The following is a 22,231-nucleotide window of genomic DNA, read 5'->3' as shown; positions in this document are numbered from 1 at the left end:
AAGAGAAGCAGTGTGGTGTTTTGTGCACTTACAGTGCCTCAAAGGTATTTTCTTAGTGTTACAGGATACAAAAATAACACCCTGACAGCTGCTTTTGGAGGCAAAGTCCAGACAATTTGACTATATTATCTCTCTGACCGAGGAACCTGACTTGCCTTGCGCATAAAGTTAGCTCCAGCTGGAGGTGGGCATCTGCTGCACTTGAGGGCTCTTGACATCTACTCCTCCAAATGAGAATCAACAAATGTAGATCAAAGGTGAGCTCACGGAGAAGGGCTGCTTATAAAGCAGATTTCGTCCTTAGGAAAGAGACTGTCTCCAGCGAGGGGGGAGGGGAGCCCCACGGCCATGGCACAGGCAGGCAGGAGTGAGGACCAGCAGGTTCATGGGATTCCCAAGCCAGCCACCCCACTTTCCCAAGCTCTCCCCTTCCCTTTGGCAGTGCCCCCTCCTTTGTCCTCTCAGTACAATGCTAATGCCTAAGAAGGAGTTCTTCCTGACTCCTTGTCTCCGCCTGAGTTTTGAAGTCCCTCCAGGGCCTTTCTATGGCAGACATTTATCCCTTTGGCTGAAAAGGAGGGCGGCTCCATGAGAGCCATGTGGGATCAGTGCCAGAGACACTAAGGAGTATGATGCAGGGAGAACTCAGTCCCATGGCAACCCACCAGGATGTCCCTGCTCCAAGCTGGCCTGTCTTACAGAGCACACTTCCTTACCACTGCCTTGAAATATTCATGAGCTCTTGCAGAAGAACAGAAGACAGAGTCATTTCACTTCCTCCAAAGCTAACTGTCCTACTCTTTGACCTCAGGGAATCTTAAAATTCACCATGAGCTTCTGAACTCTCCCATGTGCTTTGGGAAGGGACGGGAAAGCGCCCCATCGACTTCCCCTTCCAGACCGGCTGGGTTCTACTGAGCGCAGGTCTCTGGCTACTTGGTCCCTCAGGCTGTGCTTTCTTCCTCTTCTCACTGATCATTAGAAGGAGAGGCAGGTCTCCCAGGCTCCTGTTGCATGACCTTGACATCTTGGTAGTCATCAGGGGTTGGGACAAATGCCCTGCTTTGACCCTATAGTCACACTCAGCCTCCTAGACCTCCCTTCAGAGAAGCTCCATTCTCCTGGTCTGGGACAGTCCCACTTCAAATAAGGGTATTAGTGGGAGAAACAAAAGGAACTTGGTCCCCATCACCCCTGAACTAAAGCCCTCTGCCAACCCCATCTCTTTTACTTGCAACCCAAGTCCTTGATTCCTGTATCACCAAAGACACACAATCCACCAGGCCAAATGTGCTCTGCTTCTGACTCTAAACTTACCCAAAATGGCACCCACCATGTTCATGCCATCACCTCCTCCTTTTCTGACTCCAAGGAAGCCTTCCTCCTTTTTTTTTTTTTTTTTGAGGAAGATTAGCCCTGAGCTAACTACTGCCAATCTTCTTCTTTTTGCTGAGGAAGACTGGCCCTGAGCTGACATCCATGCCCATCTTCCTCTATTTTATACGTGGGACACCTACCACAGCACGGCTTTTTGCCAAGCTGTGCCATGTCTGCACCTGGAATCCAAACACGTGAACCCTGGGCCGCTGAGAAGCGGAACGTGCGCACTTAACCCCTGCACCACCCAGCAGGCCCCGGAAGCTTTCCTCTTAAAACACTACTGTCCCCAGCTATGACTTTTGCCTAAAAACCCTGCCTTGCATTAACACCCTGCTTGCTTATGTGCCATCTCCTCTTACTGAGAGGCGGTGCACCATGCTAATTAGGGAGCCAGAGGCCTAGGATAAGCTACGTATCAGTCATGCGACATGGGCAGTTTCGGGCTACCGTCAGCAATGGGGTAGTTAGGCAACTGTCAGGGTTTCTGGCAGACAAGAGCATCCTCTGGCAATCAGAGGTGGAGCAGTCCCTGACAACCTCACTAACAGGTGCACGTTACCACGGCAGCAAGTCTTAGATCAAATTCTGCTGAAAGTGCAAATGTTTATTGGCAAGCAGGCACAAAAGAAAAAAGCTCCCCCTTTTCTGACTAAAGGCACAAAATAAATTCTCCCTTTGTTGAAGACAAACTCTTAGCAGCCCAAGAAGTCACCAGAGGAATCTTCTTCAAACCAACCTTGTCAAACTAACCCCTATCTTCCTAGTTACTTCTTCACCATTTACTACCCTTAGCCCAAACCCCTTTGTCTTGTCAATTCTTCACAAATTTATTGTTTTTTTTCCCCTGTTAGGTATGGACACACCATAGAAAGTAACTTCTGGAGCCTCTGGGAAACTGACTTCTAAAAGGGCTGGCATTTTCCTAGACCCAGAGAACCCAGTGTACCTTCTGCCCAAGCAGCCTTTGCTGGCAGACCTCCTGAGCACATGGTGAGACTGGGGAGCTAAGGATGGGAGGATGAAATGGACAGAGCAGGCAGCACTAGCAGATAGTAGATGAGGTCGAGTAGAGGGGTGAGCCATCACCACCACAGGGGGACTGAGAGCCCCATCGACGCTGGGGGCCTGAGCATGGAGAAGCTTAGAACCTGTACTCAGTCTCATCAAATTAATAAGCAAAAACCTCACTAAATTGCAGTCAGGAGGCCAAAATTTGGGGTTCTCATGGCCTATGTTGATAGCAGAGCCCAACAGGAAGAAGAAAGACTTCCTCTTCCTGACCAGCAAGAAGGTCAGGCAATGAGAGATGGTCACAACTCAGCCAATGGAAAGCCACTACACTTCAAACTCTCAATTCCTCCAACGGACTCTGTTTACAATAGCCCTCCCAACTTCCTCTTCCCCTCTCTAAAAGAGTTTCTCCTCTCTTGCTGCCAGGGACTTGCACTTGGCTCCCCACGGTTGCAGACCTCCAACTGCAATTCTTTGCTGATTGCGAATAAACCAATTTTTGTTGGAGAAATAACTGGCTGTTTATCTGTTTAAGGTCAACAGTCTCCTAGGGCTCTAGGCTATGAAAGCTAATAGGATAACCTGTCTCTCCTACACATTCCATCATGAATTTTTTTTTATTTGGTGAGGAAGATTGGCCCTGAGTTAACATCTGTTGCCAATCTTCCTCTTTTTGCTTGAGGAAGATTGTCACTGAGCTAACATCTGTGCCCATCTTGCTCTAGTTTGTATGTGGGATGCTGCCACAGCATGGCTTGGAGAGTGGCGTGTAGGTCTGCACCTGGAATCTGAACCCATAAAACCCAGGCCACCAAGGCCGAGTGCGTGTATGCCACCAGACCGGCCCTGGTCATGAATATTTAATACCACATCTTTTTACTTAAATGGCAGCTTTACCAAGATGTTAACATTCCAGGGAGTCTGATTAGTTACCCCACTGCCATATCCCACTCCACAAGCTGTTTCTCTTGTAGGGCTGTGACCACTCCAGGATGAACAGCAGGGCCCACTACAGTCAGGATACACAGGTGTAGTCCATCGTGACACCAGGTCATAGCTGAGCAAGCACTCTGGAGAGTGAAGTGTTCCACCTCAGTATCCAGCTGCTTCATATTCTCTTAGAAAGCCAGACAAGATACACTGACAACAAGGCAGAGACAGACCAGAAAGGACTATGAGGCACAACCCCACTCCAGGCAACGTTGCAGAGTTGGCTGGCATCTTCTCCCCCCGCCCCTTCCCTTTCTGCAGTCACCACCCACCTCCTAGAGCAGAGATCTATGCAATACTTTATTCTGGACCTCTTAACATTTTTGGAAAAATTATGTATCCCTCTCACACATTCCTAAGTTAACATATAAAATTTTTATTACAAGTTTAAATAATTGAGGAATATATAACTTCTGGCACATTGACTTTCAGAATTGTTAAATCACTCAATTAAATGTATTGAATACTCACCTTCATTATTCAAAAAACACATGAACAAGCTCTTTTTTAATAGCCAGAAATTTTCCATCATTTATTATTCCTCCTTGTGCTCATATTTCCATCTACGTTACCCACAAAATTTTATTTTAGTATGATATACATTTAAGCTTGGGAATCTTTTATTGTTCACTATAACTCTCAGCAACAAAAAATGCACATAAGCTAAAATTTTATATATTAACTTTTTTTAGATTGTTTATTATGATTATTGTTAATTCACAAGTGAAAAAGTTAAAATTTCCTGTTGCCATAAGACTCTTCGTGTTAATATCTAGATTGACTTATCATTACATTTACATTATATCATTACAACTTATGTTCACATAATTGGGTGAAATAATATAATTATAAAATGCAAAAATAATCATTAAACATAAAAAAGGAAACTAGCCCATTTTTTAGAGATTAATTTATGTATCATGGTTGAATATTGCTTATTGCTAGAGCAAGACAAACTTTTGTAGAAATTATCAGCAAAAAGAAGAGAAGCTATTGGGTCACTAAATGTGCAGAAAAGTTGAAGCAAGCAGGAGAGTTGTACCCAAATTAGAAAATGAATATGGATTTATAAAACACAATAATCTTTAGGCGAAAGCTAAAGGAAATTGTTCTCCTATGAGCTTGAGCAAATGTTTAAGAGAATACCCCATAACTTACTTTCATTTGAAACTATAATCTTAATCTTTTGTCTCCTCCTACTTGAAATCAACACAAAATATGCAGTTGAGACACAGACATCAATATTTCAAGTTGACCGCTTATTTGGTGCCCTAGAAGATTTTCCTCTGGGAGGCAGTGAACCGTAGTGAGAGGCATCATGCATAAGAGGTAGGCCTCCCTTTCGATATGTGCTGTGGGGGCCTTTGCAAAAGGGGAGATAGGGAAGGAGAGCTAGCATGACGCTCACAATGTGTCTTCGGGGGATCAGTTTTAGGAAGGAGCATGTATGGAAACTAGGATCTGGAATTGATTCTCATAAAATTACCCCTGGCCGTGTACCCCTTGATGGGACTTTGGGTGCCCCTAATGTGGGCTGTTCTGGGGCACCCTCTGTCCATCATCAGCCCCTTGACTGACTGTGCCTATCCTGATATCCACTGCCTTCAAACCCAAGATCTAAAGCCCTCCATTTCAATGGGCCAGTGAGTGCTATCTTCCTCCACGTTCAGTGGCTCATTTCTTCTTCTCTTCTCCTTCAGTCTTCCAGGCACAGCTCTCATTCCCAAGGACCTCAGGGCTTGATTTCTGATTGTCACACAGTAAGATGTGCATGCTGATGAGCTGAGACCATCCAGATTTGCAATCTGAAGGTAGACAGTTGCTACCGGCCTTGCTCTGGGTGATGAAGTAGGTGAGGACACTTCAATCCTCTTAGTTCCTGCTTTCTTTCCCACCTCCTGGAACCCCTTTAGTATCTCAGGGTTTCTAGACACAAGGAGCTGTAAATGCCTAAGGTGCCAACCAGAAATGCCTCCCGAATGTAACCTCAGTTTGCTGGGCGGCATTAACCTTGGGCCCCCAGCTCAGAAGACTCTCCAAAGCCCAGTTTCTGGAGGGAGAGACAGAGGAAGGTGGATGGGCTTTCCCAAATGTGGTCATGATATAGTGTGGAACTGGAGGGTGCTAGGTGCCTCAGTGGGTGAGCAGCTCCGATATTTGGACCGTGGAACCCTGCTGGTGTTCAGCCCCACCACCCACGTCTCCTCTCCCGCTTGCTCCTGCCACTTTGGGATTGCCAGAGGGCAGCAGAATGGGATTTGGGAGGGGGAGGAAGGAGGTGGTAACTGCTCAATCTTAAACTGTACTTCTCACAAGAAGGCAAGAAGGAAAGGGACTGGACTTAAGCCACATCTCTAAGCAAAGCAAGATTCCCTTGGCATCCTCTCACTTCTTTCCCAAATTCCTCCCATCACACGTCTCTTGCTGCTCCTCCCCTTGCCCCACCCCAGCTCCCATGCAGGTATTTTTAGGCTGAGGGGCCTCCCTTGCTGGCAACCCCAGAAGAGGAACACCCAAGCATCTGGATCCCTTGACTCAGAAATCCCTGGGGTTCTTCCTTCTTCAAGCCTCAGCCTGACAACTCAAGAAGTGTCAAGAACTTTCTGGAAGTGGAGCCAGCTGACCCATTGGATCTGGATGAGTGATCTGTTGAATAATTTTGTAGCTATGAAAGTATTAATTCATTTATAACTTTATCAAGTTGTAGTTTATAGCCTGCTTAATAAGACCATTAGCCATATTACAGCGTGTTGTGCTTAACAAAATGTTTAATGACTTTGGTGGAGTAACAAGGCATTCCTATGTATTGAATATGATGTCAGTATTATTATCCTCATTTCACACGAGAGGTAAGTCATTTGCCCAAATTCATACAGTCAATATCTGATAGAGAAGTGTGAATTTGAGTGTTTCTTTTATGTGATTCCAAGACCACACTTGTCCGTGGCTCCACACTGCCTCTCAGCCTCCTGGTCTGGCATTAAGGTCCTCAACAATTTGACCCTCTCCCACCTTTCACACCTGCTTTTCCTTACACCCCTTCCTGTGTCTATACCCAGGGTAAGAGCCACAATACATAAGAGTCAACCCGGCAGGCCCCACCTAAAAATGGGCATTGTTGCAAAGGCCCAAATTTCAGCCCTGCATGTGCCCCGTGCAAATTCCACCTCCCACCCAGGATGCCGGCCATCAGACCTGGGTTCATACTGTCCTCTCGACCTTGACATTCATGCCTACCCAACTCCTTGGGCACTTTATCAGCCCCTCCTTTAAACTCTTATTGCTTCCCCCTATGGCAGGACCAGGTTCTCCTTCATGAAACTCTCTCTCTTAGAGCTCTGTTTCATATAAAAGTAGGATAGAAAAGCAGATAATTTAGCTGATACTTAGTAAAGGTTAAAAAAGGCAAAATCTTGGGGCCAGCCCCAGTGGCCTAGTGGTTAAGTTCTCATGCTCCATTTGGCGGCCTGGGTTTGGTTCCTAGGCATGCATCTACACCACTGTTGGCGGCCATGATGTGCTGGCAGCTCACATACTAAAAAAATAAAGGAAGATTGGCATGGATGTTAGCTCAGGGCAAATCTTCCTCAGAAAAAAAAAGGCAGAATCTTTATTAGCATAATAACACACTGGGGTAATGCTATTAGTCCACAGTAGCAAGAGGAAATTGGAGATTTTATTTTGTTTTATATTTGGCCAAATGATTGTTGAATGAATAAATGATTCACTCTGAAGCTAGACCAGGAAAGACAGTTTTGCATCCCTATGTCTTTGTACAAGCAGGAACTGAAGCAGAAGGGCCCAGAGGGAGGGCAGAGAGGTCGAAAGACAGAGAAGACACTGGAGGAGAAGAGCAGAGAGAGGCAGGGCTGCTCCTGAGCCCCATGTGAAGTGGCTTGTCATGGACTGACAGGGTCTCCAGTGCAAGGTCAAGGGCTGCTTTGAGCCAAAGTTGTTTGTGCTTGATCAACCCATAGCAAGATTTTCTCTCTGCTAATGGGGTTTCATCCACCTTCCAATAGCTAAACGGACAGTTAAAACATTGCATACGAACATTTATGTGTGTGTGTGTGTGTGTCACCGACAAGGTTAAAAGCTTCCTGAGAGCAGAATCCTGGTCTCATGCATCTCCAATCTCTCGAAGTATCTGCCCCACGTTATCTGACATTGTCCTTGTAGGTAACAGGCACTTGGTACAGATTACATATTGTGAACAAACGGGTGAGTATCCCCTTATTATGAAACAGATGATTACATCTTGATTATCAGACACCATCCTCCAAGTTGTCATGCACTTACTTGATCCCTGACGTATAGTTTCAAGCCAGATGTAACAATTTTCAGGAATATACTCTTTGATAACTGTGGGTTATCTATAAAGAGGATTTGTGGAAATCAGAACAAAACCACAAGACAAAAACATCATATTACTAAGTCCCAAATGTTCTAATCCCAGTGCCATGTCGTTTGTTTACATGAAGAACATGAAAGCTGATGGGTTAAGTAAACACTCGCTACCCTCTTGAGCAAATTACATTCACTGAATTTTTAAACCCTCGCTTCCCAAAAATGGGATGTTTGGGAGTAGGCAGGGATTCCTAAATTGAGATAAGAGTGCAGGGAAGGCTAGATAAGTAGGGAGTGCTGGCCGCTGAAAAATGTCAGGTCCTGGGCCTGCTTTCCACAAATTTGTAATCTCTTTGGGTCAACTACACATATAGAAATGATAACTTAACAAGACCCATCTCTGTGTTTAGTTTTAAATGAGTAATAAGTGCCTGGCTGCTAAGGCAAGGCTGCAGAAGTTGCTGAGATCTGAGCTGGGCCTTGAAAAATGTTGAGAATTTGAGGAGGAGATGGAAGGTCTATTAAGAAGGGCTAAGGGTTCCTTACCGGAAAAGACCCAGCATCAGAGAGAACCTGACTTCCCACAGGCAACATTTTCCCATCACCACACATCCATCTCTTTGTGCCGGCCCGAGTCTTGCTCATTTCTCATATGCACTCCATCTTCTGAACTGCCCTAGCTTTTCCTTCCATTGCTGGTACTTACTCAGCCCTAATGGAAGATGGAGATTGGCTGTGAGCGGCAAAGACTGCAGATTAACATGATATCTGTTCTCCCTTTTTTCCTCGTGAATAAAACTAAGTGCTGGGTAATGGGATATAAACAGAAGTGGTGTGAACCTTCTGGAAAGTGTCCTTAAAGGGAAGTGGCTTATCCCACCCATACCCCCCATCTCCTTCCTGCCAACTGGAATGCAGATCATGAAGTAGAAGTTGTTGCTGAAGATGATAAAGCAATAAAATTTACAGAGCCTGGGTCCCTGACAACTTGCAGTGTTTGGGCAGCCCTGGGCTGTCCCCAGACTTCTTTTATGTGAGAAAGAAAAAAGTGACTGTTAAATTTTTTCTTGTTTGGATTTTTTGTTTTTGTCATTTGGAGCTGAACTTAATATTAATTTTATACTCTACGAGTGGAGCAGACAACACAAGAAAAATTAGTTTGGGTAAATTAACAAAAGGAAAAATGATTGTTCTACTTAGAAGTTAAATGGAAATTAAAACCATGAGATGCCATTTCACCTGCTAAATTCTAAAAAAGAAAGAAAAACAACAGAACTCAATGATGATAATTCTTCAGGGAAACAGGTAGGCTGATGACAGTGTTATAAATTGGTACAATTTTTCTAGAAAACACCGGCCACATAGCTCATTTACCTCAAATATGTTTCTATACTATTACCCAATGATCCAATTCTTAAAAGATTATATCATAATCAATGAACTCAAAAGTGAAAATTTATAAAGATGGTGACAGCAGAGTTATTTTCACAGCAGAAAACCAAATCTGCCTAAATAAGGCACTACCGGGGAATGGTAAATGATGACATATTAAGTTGATGGAGAACCATCCAACCATTTAAAATAATATATGACAAATACCATAAAGTAACTTGCAAACATACTTGCAAAATAATACTAAGTAAAAAAAATACTTCAGGAATATACATCCAGACAACAAGTGCCAATTTCTGGCTATTTGCCCAATTCTGTGCCTTTAATAGGGTACAACTGGTTCACACAGCATCCAGCAAGAACTGAGTGTCCCAGATCTGTCCATTGCAAAATCCTGGTCTCTCCCTATGTCGTTATGGTTGCAGGAACAATCTCTTCCTGTTCTTTTGTTTGAAACTTAGTTGTTCTTGAATTTTGGGTTTCGGATTTTACAAGGTGGTTCCCAGTGGAACATCTCAGGGAGACAAAAGCGCTCCTAAGACTCTTAAGGGTATTGATCCACAGCAGCAAGACAAGCCCAAAGTAGAGAGAGCCCAGTCACTAAAAGAATGAGGGATGTGGTTTTGGAGCATGTAGTGGACTTAAGTGAAACTAATGGAATATCTGCAACGTTTTAAAGAGAGTTGTACTGGAAAAAACATAGCAACATTCTGGAAAAAGCAAAACTATGGAGACAGTGAAAAGATCAGTGGTTGCCAGGGATTGGGGTGGGAGGTGTGGGGTGCAGGAAGAGATGGATAGGCAGAGCACAGAGGATTTAGGGGCAGTGAAAACACTGTGTGATACCATAATGATAGACATGAATCATTATACATTTGTCCAAAATCATAGAATGTATAAAAACAAGAGTGAACCCTAATGTAAACTACAGACTTTGGGTGGTTAACAACAATGTAGGTTTATCCATTGTAACAAATGTACCACTCTGGTGGGGCATGTTGATAATGGGGGAGGCTGTGCATGTGTGGGGGCAGGCGATATTGGGTAAACCTCTGAACCTTTCCCTCAATTTTGCTGTGAACCTAAATCTGCTCTAAAAAATAAAGTGTTAATTAAAAACAAACAAAAAACATAGCCAGCGTGGAGTAAAAGGGTCTGAGATTTCCCAAATTGCAAAATGGCCTTTGGGCCTCCAACTTTTTTTTTTAAGTAAGAAGCAGACTCAGAAAGCTACTCAGGGGCCAACACTGGCTATTTCTCACGAAAAAGGAAGGCAGTCTCAGAAGGCAGAGCCAAGAGCCAGGCACCTAGAGCAATGGAGAACAATGCATTGGTGAGCTACTCCCAAGGAGCAGAAGTGGGTCGTGCCCTTAGAACAGGGGGACTCGGCAACATGTGCCTGGCAGGATCCCAGAATTCGTATGAATCAGTGCCTGCTATGTGTCTCCCTTTAATTCCCTTTTTGAATGGAAGTATTTACTGCTATTGTCCTGTCCTTGTCTCTCATTGTTTGTTGAGTGTGTGCAAAGCATATAACTCATCTCTTTCATTTACAGATCTCTGGATCCAGAGGAGCCGCAACCAAGGAACTGCACCCAAGGAGCCCCATCCCCATCTGGAATTGAAAGAAGTCACAGGACCCTGGGTTCTGAGTCTGATGCTGTTGTTGAATGAGACTTGTGGGGGTCCTCTGAAGGAGAGAGTGTATTTTGCTCATGAAAAAGGCACGAAGAATTGGAATTATGGGGAAGGCTGTGGTCTACTTTTGAAGTAATGACCACCAATGATTCATGCCTTCAGGTAGCTGCTTCCCACATTGACTTTGGGCTTGGCCATCTGACTTACTTTGACCAGTGGGATATCAGCAAATGTAATGTAAGCAGAGGCTTGAAGGAACACTTGCGCATTGGGGCTGGCCCTCTCTTGCTGCTTCCATGGAGCTCTTCCACCACCATTTGAAGAAGCCCAGGCTGACCTATTGGAGGATGGGAGATCACATGGAGAGAGGCCCCAAGCTGTCCCAGTCATCCCAGTTGACATCTCAAAGATGTGAGTGAGTCCCACTCCAGCCCAGTGGGTACAGATGAGAAGAAACATCCAGTTATCCCACAGAATCATGTTTGCTGTGTTAAGCCATTAAGTTTTAAGTTGCTTTTTAACCAGCTGATATAGGAAGCCAAATGGGTAAATCCATCATATGGAGGATGGGAGAGATGACAGTGAGGTAGAGAAGTCTCTGGGAAGTGTGGACTCAGGTATGTGGGCAGTTTCCCAAGACAAACCAAAGCAGATTCACAGAAGGAGACCATACTATGATCAATGAGGAGCCAAGAGAAAGGAAATGCCAGAAGTCAAATTCAATGGGAAAGTTGAAGATGAAAACTGAAGTATGAGCAATAAGTTTGGAATTTGGTGGGATTAAAAAGAGGCAAAGTGGTGGGAGGAATGAATGTGTCAGGACAAGTGATTCAGAAATAAAACTTTGAACAAGAAAAAGCCATAGGTCATCCTTCCATGAAGTGGCTAACAGGTAATTAGCATGGTGTGCAGTAAAAATACCGAATCAGCAACGATGAGGGTGTGACCCTGGAATGTGCATGCTTAAAAAGCTCCCCAGGAATTTGTAATGTACAATTTCTTCTCAGTGACCAGAGCTACATATCAAGAGGTATTGAACTGGGTAAACTTTGTCAAGTCACCGAAGTTCCAGTTACATGCCTTCCCCTGTGAAAAGGGGTGTTCAATCACCTCAAACATAACCAGAAGACATAAGTGATTCTCAGACCTATGTGCACATCAGAATCATTTGGGAATCTTAAAATAAAATATGAGTGCCTAGGTCATGGTGTACAGGAATTCAATCTGAATCTCTGAGAGTAGCATCTAAGCATCAGTATTTTAAAAGCTTCCCAGGTGATTGGATTATGAGCTGGAGGAAGACTCTGGAAAAGGTGATGTAATTCCTAAATCAAGAACCCATCAGGTTTCTGAGAAATGAGTAATAAATGCAGAATCTCTCTCAATCTCCTCATTTTCACGTATTTTGCCATTGATCTAAACTGCCATTAAACTCAAAGAGCAGTGTTAGGAATTTGGTGACTAATGGCTATTTCTGAGTCAAAAATGAAATAGCACTTATTTTCATGATGTAATAAAAGTCAAGTGAACATTAACTCAGACCCTGTGAATCAGCAAATGCAATTATTCGAACAGAGTCTGAAGTCAAGTTATCTATGAAAATAGATTTTGCTTAATTCATTACACAAGATTTCAAGATTTGGGTAGAAATGTTTAAATTACTAAAAGAAAAATCTGGTAATATAAATGGGTAAAGCCAGCCCGATGTCTGCAACATTAGGGGTAGCGGGGAGCTGTAACAAATCAACTTTGCGGGAGGTTGGGACGGGGGACTTTTGTGCCAGCCAAACATAAAACGGATTGAAGGCCAATTTAGCCCACAGGCTGCCAGTCTATGGACCACTGAGTCTTAATAGGAAGCACTATAGCATAGAAGTAAACAGAAATACTGAATAACAAGAGTTAAGGGGGTCAAGAAAGGTTTTAAAGAAAGGGTGAGCATGGAAACATTTTAAAGGATGATTTTTTTTCACATTTTTAAATTTAAAATGTTTTAAACTTCCATATTGAAATGATTTCACTTGAAAATATGTTACAAATATAGTACAAAGACTTCTTGTGTACTCTTCACTGAAATTCTCCAAACGTTAACATCTAACATAACCTCTGTACAATGATTAAAATCAGGAAATTCTTTCTGATACAATGTACTCTCTGATCTGTAGTCCTTATTCAGATGTCACCAGTTGTCCACCAATATCCTTTCTCTGGTTCAAGAACAAATACAAGACCCAACTTTGCATTTAGTTGTGATGTCTCCTTAGTTTCCTTTTATCTAGAATAGTTTGTCTTTCATCACCTTGACATTTTTGAAGAACGTTGGTCAGTTATTTGGTAGAATGGCCCTCAGTTTGGGTTTGCCTGATGTTTGCTCATGATTTAAAGTCCGGTAATACATTTTGGGAAAGAATACCACAGAGGGAAGCTTTATCCATTTTAGTGTATCATAACCAGAGACATATGATGATGTGGACCATTTCAGTGATGAAAACGTTGATCACTAAAGTAAGGTGGTGCCTGCCAAGTTTCTCTATTATAACGTTACTATTTTCCACTTTTTAATTAATAAAAACTTTGGGGGAGATACTTTGAGCTTATTTAAGTATCATGTTTCTCATACTTTTGTCCACTAATTTGAGCATTTATTGATGAATTTGCCCAGAACAATTACTGTGGTATTTGCCTAATGGTGATTTTCTAACTTCATTATTCCTTCTACATTTATTAGTTAGAATTTTACTGTATTTTTGCTTCTCTCTCATTTATCTGTTTGATGTATAGTTTATGGATTCTTATTTTATTCTATGATTATAATTTATTACTAGCATTATTTATTTTGTTGCTCAAACTGTCCCAGATTGACTATTGGGAGCTTCGTCTAGTGGTCTCCTGTGTCCTTTAGACATATCCCCATCGTTTCATTTTTTCGTACTTCTTTATTTCTGGCATCACAAGACATTTCATGCTCGTTTCACACTTTTTCTGCCTCAGACTTAGAATCAGTCATTTCTCCAAGGAACCCTAGTAACTTTTACTGGAGAATGGTGTTCAGAAATCAAGACCTGAGCAACTAGGGTGTTCATTGATACTGCATGTCATTGCTGCTAGGCTCTCTCTGCAGGTAGAGCTAGGAAATATATGTGTGAACACACAGGCATATAGACATATATCTATGTCTAGTTCTATATGTATCTACATATTAAAAACCATAAGTTTGGGGCTGGCTTGGTGGCATATTGGTTAAGATTGCATGCTCCACTTCAAGCCATGCTGAGATGGCATCCCACATACAAAATAGAGGAAAATTGGTACAGATGTTAGCTCAGGGCCAATATTCCTCAACGACAACAACAAAACAAAAAAAACCCCGTAAGTTCATGTTGATAACCTCCTATTCTAATCCAACATCACAGACTTCATTCTAGCCTTCCCCCTTTCCTTATTTATAACTCCTTTCTTTGACTATGAGAAACTTGGCTCCCATTTTCTATAATATATTAACTCATTTGCTCAATCCTAGGATGCACATTAAGTGGTTTTGGACAGTCCACTCCTTTGACCATGCAACACCTACAAACACCCATCTTCCTGTTCATGCATTTTTTAAAATGTCCATCCATACCTACGTAAAATACTCTGTCCCCCAAAACAGACAACCAAGGTATCACCCAATTGCTGCACCTAATTCCATGTTCATGACTTCTGGGTGATATGCAACCTTCTTTCAGTCTGCATGTAGCTCTTCATGGTTGGGTAAACTATGGCTACAACAAATTTACCAGTCACCAACACATACAATATGCGGTAGTAGAGAAAGAACAGGGTAACTGCAATGAGAGAAATCTCAATTATAAAAGAGGAGATTTGCGGAAACACACACATGAACACAGACACACACTAGATAACAATACATAAAAGACATAATCCCCCTCAGGTGGGTACGTGACTTGGGGATGAGAACATGACTTAAACAATCTAATCAGTGTGAATCCCAGGACTCTGTCTTGGAAATGCTGGTACTAAAGCCTTTTTTTTCTTCTCCTTAGCAGCATCGTCTGACGATGGTCTGACAGCAGAGGAGTGGCTTGGTCAGTCAATCTGGCAGCCTCTGGTTTTCTTCTCTCAGGGCCTTTTCTTTGTTCGTTGACATATCTGGAGAAGTTTCTCCTTCCAGAGGCTGCATAATTTTAGCATCCCCTTTTCTGTGTGTGTGACTTCAAAGAGTCTGAGCCTGCCATAGGAGCTGAGCAATCATCGACTGGTTGTCCAGGACTGGGATTTCTTTGGCAATATTGCTCCTTTATAAACTTAGTTGTCAGTTATCATCAAGGTATTTGACCAGTCACATCCACAGGCTAGGAACCATAGACAGAGAGCCTGTCTGTGGTCACTGGATTCGAGTCTAGGAATTTCCATTATCTAACAACAGGCCTCTGTTGTATTATCATCCCCTAAGGCCTTAGTGTAGTGGCTGCTACTTTTATATTGGCTTCTGCTTCTGCACAGTTTCTGACAATAACTTCCAGTGGAATGATTTGTTCCCTGCCCTCAGGTTCCATCACAGCTGTACTTGTTTGCTTTGTCAATTCGGGACTGTTTAGTAGGAAGTATTTGGGAATGGCCTAAGGGGTTAGGCTTATCTTTTGCCCCAGTCTTACTTCCTGTCTTTACTTGTGTGAACCTTAACTTGGAGTAAAGGTTTTCGCAATACTGTTAGATTTCAGTCGTTTTGATTGCAGTCCATACCTGGAAAGGGACACTTTAAGCAAGACCATATTTTCTTCCTTCTCTGACTTCAGATGGGTCACTTCATCTTAAGATCGTCTCTTTCTTGTAGGATCTTACTGTAATCCAAAATTCTGGATTTTTCCTGCCATTTCCCTGTTGTGCTTTGTAGGCACAGGCCTGAGTCCCAACAGCCAGTGCTCTTCACATCATCATCCCTGCTCAGACAGGTCTACATTTTAGAGTTTGTGTTTTACTGCACCCCACTCCTGGAACCAAATTCTGTATCGGTTATGAATTGTTTGGTGCAAGAAACAGAAGAGCTGATTCAAATCAGCTTAGCCAATAAAGGGACTTATTAGCTTTTAGAACTTGAAGTTCAGAGATAAGGCAAGCCTCAGAGTCAGCTTACTTCTAAGTGGAATCCACTCATCTGCACCCTTCTCTTCATGTCGGCTTCATTTGTAAGCTCTTTTCATCCTAGTAGCAAGATGGCTCCAACAGTTCCTGTCTTTACATCTTCATTCTCTGATTCTGAGAGGAAGGGCAGAAAAAATAACTTTGATACCAGGATTGCATGCCCAAGTCCCAAAGTTAACCCTGATTGGACTGTTTAGGTTACATGGCTACCTGAAACCAATCGGGAGTTGATTATAGAGGTGATGTGTGGCAACAGTAGACATACAGTTGAAAACACACCATTAGAAAGGGGAAAGTGGATTCTGGGTAGGCAACTGACGATTAATTCATTACTAGGCCTTTTATTTTTTTATGCGTGTTTGAGGAATTTTGTTGCTGAGCTAACATCTGTGCTAACCTTCCTCTATTTTATGTGGGTTGCCACCACAACATCGCCTGACAAGCAGTGTTAGGTCCATGCCAGGGATCCGAACCTGTACACCCTGGGCCGCTGAAGTAGAGTGCAGAAACTTAACCACTATGCCCTTGGGCCAGCCCCAACCCGGCCTTCTAAAAGAAACATGTTACCTGGGCTTTAAAAAATAACTTCACATTATCTTTTTTAAAAAATAGCATTAATCCCATCTGAGCTTATTTATATGTCTCTCTTTGAAACATCTAAGGCTCCATGAGAACAGGGACCTTATTTATTTTGTTCATTTCATTTGTAATACAACACCAGGCATTCAATAAATATTTGCTGAATGAATGAATGAATGCATTGTGTTTATCCTGCATCTCTGAGATCTTTCAACACAATGTCCCAAACCTCCAGGGCATGAATTACTTCATTAGAGATGCTTGGGCTTAAGGCTTCACAGCTGGTAAGTAGATGGCCAAAACCCGAACTCAGTCTTGCTGACTCCACTTATCGTGTATTTTCAACTCTTCTGAGCAGCTCTACCTCAGAGTTTTAGCACAGCTGTGTTCAGAATACATGCAGGAAATACATAAAATACGCTGACAGCTAGTGTCCAAATAATAATTTGGCCATGAATTCATATTTGCTTTTCTGATCTGGGGCTATCAACATACTCAAGTATGGCTAATAATACATGAAAGAATGGGTTCGATCTGTTGCTAGCCTCGTTTCTCACTTTTCTATGGCAATAATATAGGGCACATTATAATTTTGCTTATTGCATGTTGCCTCTGTTGAAGAGAAATCCTTTTTTTCTGATAGCTTTAGTAGAGAGGTCTGATCAACAGAAAACAGAACTAACATTAACTGATTATCTACCATGAGCTGGATACTTCATTCATTCCTTCACTTACATCTTTTCATTTGTATCCATTCATTGAATATTTACTGAGTACTCTCCATGTGGCAGGCATCATGCTAGGGGTTAGGGACACAGCATTTAGCACAGGCTGAGAGACATTGTAGTGCATTGATTAAGATGATGAACACTGGAGACAGAAATCTGAGTTCAAACTCTGGCTTTGCTGTACCTTGTGAGATCCAGGCATACTTGGTTAACTGATCTGCGTCTTATTTGCTTCATTGCATGAAATTGTTCTTTATCTCACATATAGTTGTTTTGTGAGGCTTAAGTGAGATAGTATAAATATTGCACTTACTGTGTCTAGTAAAGTACAGTGCTTGACACATAGTAGTTGCTCAATTAAATGTTATTTTTATTACCAGATGGTCCCTATCCTCAAGTTGCTTACAATGAGTAAACAGACATAAATGTTTACACTTAATTTTCCCCCAAATGCTCTGATATAAGTGGTATTTCTCCCATTTTACATCAAGGAAATTGAGAATTTCAATAGTTTGTTCAAGTCCTTAATTAGTGAGTAAATGAGGCAGAACTCAAAATTCAAAGATATCTGAGTCTGAAGCCCATGTTCTCTCCAACTATGTGGATAATAAACTGAGATAGTGGTTCTAGTCCAGATTTTAGACCAGTGGTTCTCAGCCCTCAGGAGCTTTTACAAAGCACCAAATGCCAGGACCTGTTCCAATTCAATTAAATCAGCACATCAGGATCAAGGCTGTCTAGGCATTGAGTATTTTCTAAATCTCCCCAGGAGATTCTCCCGGCAGCCAGAGTTGAGAACCACTCAACTCTCTGAAGACTCTTCCAGCCTTAACAGTCTGATCCTTCTGTACATGGCAGCGCTTGTCAGAATGAGATCAGCGCCGGACATTCCAGGACTTTCCTCCACTGGGGCTCCTGGTGAGCACTGTGTACGTTAGAGGAAAGACCAAGGCAGGTGGTGCTCCCTTTGCCCAAGCCCATGGCCATGGGTTGCAGGACACAGTAGAGCATCCATCTGGCATACCCTGCAGCTGCATGAGTGCTGGTGGAGGAGTGTGGTGAGAATCTAATCTCCCTCTTCAATGTTGGGTGGACCGATCGACAGCATCCTTCACACATGTAGGAAGGAGCAGCCTGTGAATTGTCCCAAACAAATGCAGCTGTTTTTGTTTCTGGAGAGGATGCCAATAACATTTTGCTCTTTGCTGTTCTCAAGAACAAAAATGTGTGCACAGCCTTAAGAACAAACACATAGGGATAGTCATAGTAACCAATATATTATATAGACACTTATTTAAGTTAACTAAGAAATAACGCGTATTTGGGTCTATATTCTACCACAGACTATATGCTGAGATATTCAACAAATGGAAGAAGACTAGTCATCAGCCACTGGATGCCTTCTGGAATATTTCAGTTACTCAGAGTCGAAGCTTCTGCAGCTCGTTAAACTGGCATCATTTCAGGAACTCATCCCAGAGTCTAGTCCACGTAACCCTAGCCTGCACACTCTCTGTCTTGCTCCTCATAGCAATTCTGAGAGATACATGGTCAGGTATCACTATCCTTATTTTACAGAGCTGGAAACCGAGGCTTAGAAAGGTTAAGTAACTTGTTCAAGGGCTGGAAAAACGCACAGCCTACATTCAAGCACACACCTCTGGAGTCAAAATTCCCAAGTTATTCACTTGAGCTAGTTATTCAATTGTGCTACTCAGGCACACCATAGACTAGAAACCAACCAACCACATGAAAGCAGAGACACCCCAGTAAAGATGCGGGTATTGGATTCTGATTATTTGTTACTGTGTTATGGTTTTTACTGCAACACTCCCTCTCTAGGATCCAAGAAGAATACATATAAGGCCAGCAGGTAGGACCCAGACTCTGGTTGGGTCAGATCTTACCCCTTCCATGTTTCCCTCACCCCAGCCTCAAGTAGCAGGCAATACTGAGCCCTCATGTATCCAGACTCCAACTCAGGCCCACTACCCCAAAAACATGCAGTTAGAAGTTGAATAAGAAAACTACCACCCATGAAAGACAGCTGAGAAAGACCAATCATAGCTAGGGATGTGTGTGAGAACTCTCTAGACCAGCACTGTCGAATAGAAATGTAATATGAGCCACATAATTTTAAATGTTCTAGTAGCCACCTTAAAAAGAGGAAAAATAAACAGGTGAAACTAATTTTAATATATTTTATTTAACCTAATATATTCAAAATATTTCAACATGGAGTCTATATAAAAAATTAGTAATTCTTTGGTACTAAGTCTTCAAAATGTGGTGTGCACTTTACACTTACAGCGTATTCAGTTCAAACTAGCCACATTTCACTTGCCCAGTAGCCACACGTGGCTAGTGGCTACTGTACTGGACAGCAAAGGTCTACAGCATCTCAACATAATTATTAGACTGATGTACTTACTATATAAATGAGTTTGCTGATGCTTTCTCATTATTGGGGGTTTAATTTGCAGCAAACTAGATTCCGATTTAACATGAAGGATAGGGTTTCAGTTGGTAAGGCAGTAGAGTTTTCACGGAGTGCTATTATTGCCAGATACTGTGTTTGGCTCTGGGAGCACAGGAGTGAGCAAAAACGGAGCCTTGGGACCTTCTGAGTGAAGATATTAAGAAAAGGATAACTATCTACCCATCTGAAACTCTGGGAGTACAGTTCTAATCAGAAGCTCATAGGGATGCAGGGAGAAAGAATGAATTATGGAGAAGATCTGGAGTTAAAAATGAACAAGTATTTGAGCTCCTATTGTGAGGCCCACAACTCCTGTGGGCTGTGGATGATATGAAAAATGTATAAGATAGAATTTTAAGCATCTAGAAGACTAACATATAAAAGAGCTGTCTTAGTTCTGATTCCCCCAATGCTTCCCACCAAGACAAGGATTTGAATTTAAGTCGTTTATTCTGGAGGCGATCTCAGGAAACACGATAAGGGATTGGGGAAGCGAGACAGGGAAGGAGGCAAGCCAATATAGGATGCATAAATGAATGGGTTACTGCTATGGACAACTGGGACTCCATCCCACTGGAGATCTGAGAGACTGTTTGAGACACACCTCAGAATCCACTCACCGAGGGGCGTGGGAGCTGGGGTATTTATCCTCCAACCCCAGCCCTCATTGATTAAGGGTCTCTTCTAGGGCATTAGCTCCTGGCATTTCCAGCCTGTTGTGCACTTGAGCTGGGCTCACTCCTGCTGCCAGAGAACACCCTCAGGAAAAGAAGGAACAGGAAGCTCTGGGTGCGTGTGGGAACCATCTCTGGCAATCTGGAGAAGGCCAAGAAGATAGGACTTGGGCTCCAACAGTGTCTGCAACAATGACTGACATTCTGAAGTGTGTACTGTGGTACCAGACACTCTTCTAATCACTTTCCACGTGTTAACACACTTAATCCTCACAACTCTCTAAGGTAGGTACCTATTACTATCCCCATTTTAAAAGAGAGGGAAAATGTGCATAGAGAGGTTATGTAATTTTCTCAAGGTCATACAATTAGGAAGAGACAGAGCCAGGCTCTGAGTTTGGTGTCTTAATCACTATGCTCTTAGTTACCAAATACTAAGGATTCTGTTAAAAACCAAACCTACCTTTCAGAGAAAGTTTTCCCAGTCATGCTTTACAAGCACCGTATCTTACATTTCAACAGGAAACTTGCATTTTGAGGTCTCAATCTTACACTCCAGAGAATCTAGACTGCTCTTAACACCAAAATCTCAGCAGAGTAAGTGGAAGACAGAAGTTCTTCAAGTCCAGACCTAGACTAGATCAGGTAATCAAAGACAGAGTTACACCGTGTTATAGAAATGAAAGGAGTATTTTTATGTCAAGTACCAAGGCCACATGTCTCCAAAAGTGTTCAAAAAACCGTGGCGTGCAGACAGCTCTCTCTGGAATCCCTGCTCAGATAACTGAAAGACTGAGGGCCTGCACCCTCATGAAACAGACTTGTTCTTAGCCCGCCCACTGACCCCTTGCCTTCTCTGTTGGATCTCTCTTCCTCACACCTTGATAGTATCTCAGGGAGGCCTCTTATCTTTTCCAGTCAGTCAGGGATCAAGGACATCTCGTTTTCAGGCATTAAAAAGTCCAGCTCAGCTAATCCAAAACTTCAATCTCTGGTGTATTTCAAAGCTCCCCTTCCGCCTCGCCCCATTGCAGGCCTGACCCAGGCTCAAACACTCGCATTAGGGAAGGGTGGAGGGTACTGACTGGTTCCTTATTTGCCCTGTAATACCCTCTCCCCGATTTACTCTGCTGCTTCTGCCTCCTCCAGAACTAAGGCAAGGAGAGAGAGGAGAGTGAAGGGGCACAAAGCCTTACTTCAGCAGCACCATAGCAATATAGCCATGGCCCTCTACACGGCAAATCTTGGCTTTTTCCTTCATCCGTCACTTTTGTTGGTTCTTTGGAGACCTCCTTGCTGGGGACAGCTCCCTGAAGAGAGTAATATCCCTTGGCTGACCACTCAAGATCCCCTTAGCTCTAACATGACAGTTGCCCTATCAGCCTCTGCTGGGTTGTCTAGTCCCTGTTGGCACACCCCTTGGGCAGGGGGCCCTCTTAAGGCAACCAGAGCCTGGCTTTCATCCGAGGTGTCCTCCCTGACCACGGATGACAGGATGTCGCTCACTCTTGCCCATCACAGATGGAGGTATGATTTGCTATCCCCTTAACCCTCTCTCTTTGTCCGACCACTGGGGGCAATTGCATTGATCATTCCCCTTTGGACCTTTGCAGGCTCTGGAGAACACGTGGCAAACTTTTCCAAGAATTCTCTCTCAATCCCTGGCAGCTTTGTGTCTCTGCAGTTATGCAAGCAATTGATTTAGGGATGAGTGAGAAAGACTTATTCTTCTCTCCTGGCCACCACCCCCGTATTCCCTTCCCTCTTCCTGCTCCTGTCACACACTTGACTTGAGGAGGGAAGGAAACATTCTGTGCACAGAGAATCCTCTCGCTAACCTTGAACATTGCCCTTTTTATGTATAGGTG

General features: G+C 43.0%; 1 long non-coding RNA gene across 3 annotated transcripts in view; it reads right to left on the bottom strand.

Annotated features, from left to right (window-relative positions):
* LOC139077832 (uncharacterized) overlaps window positions 1-22,231 on the bottom strand; it is a 216,045-nt gene that overhangs the window by 112,649 nt on the left and 81,165 nt on the right. The window contains exon 6 of one of the 3 annotated variants that reach the window (XR_011530369.1): window positions 13,520-16,017. The exons of the other annotated variants lie outside the window; for them this stretch is intronic. This is a non-coding gene — a long non-coding RNA (uncharacterized lncRNA). Of the gene's footprint in view, window positions 1-13,519; window positions 16,018-22,231 lie in introns of those variants that run through there. 3 annotated transcript variants of the gene reach the window in all.

This window comes from Equus przewalskii, chromosome 20 (genome assembly GCF_037783145.1).
Source record: "Equus przewalskii isolate Varuska chromosome 20, EquPr2, whole genome shotgun sequence".
In the NCBI taxonomy this organism is placed as follows: Eukaryota; Metazoa; Chordata; class Mammalia; order Perissodactyla; family Equidae; genus Equus; species Equus przewalskii.
The sequence above is the reverse complement of the archived record's forward strand: the minus strand, read 5'-3'. Positions and strand labels throughout refer to the sequence as shown.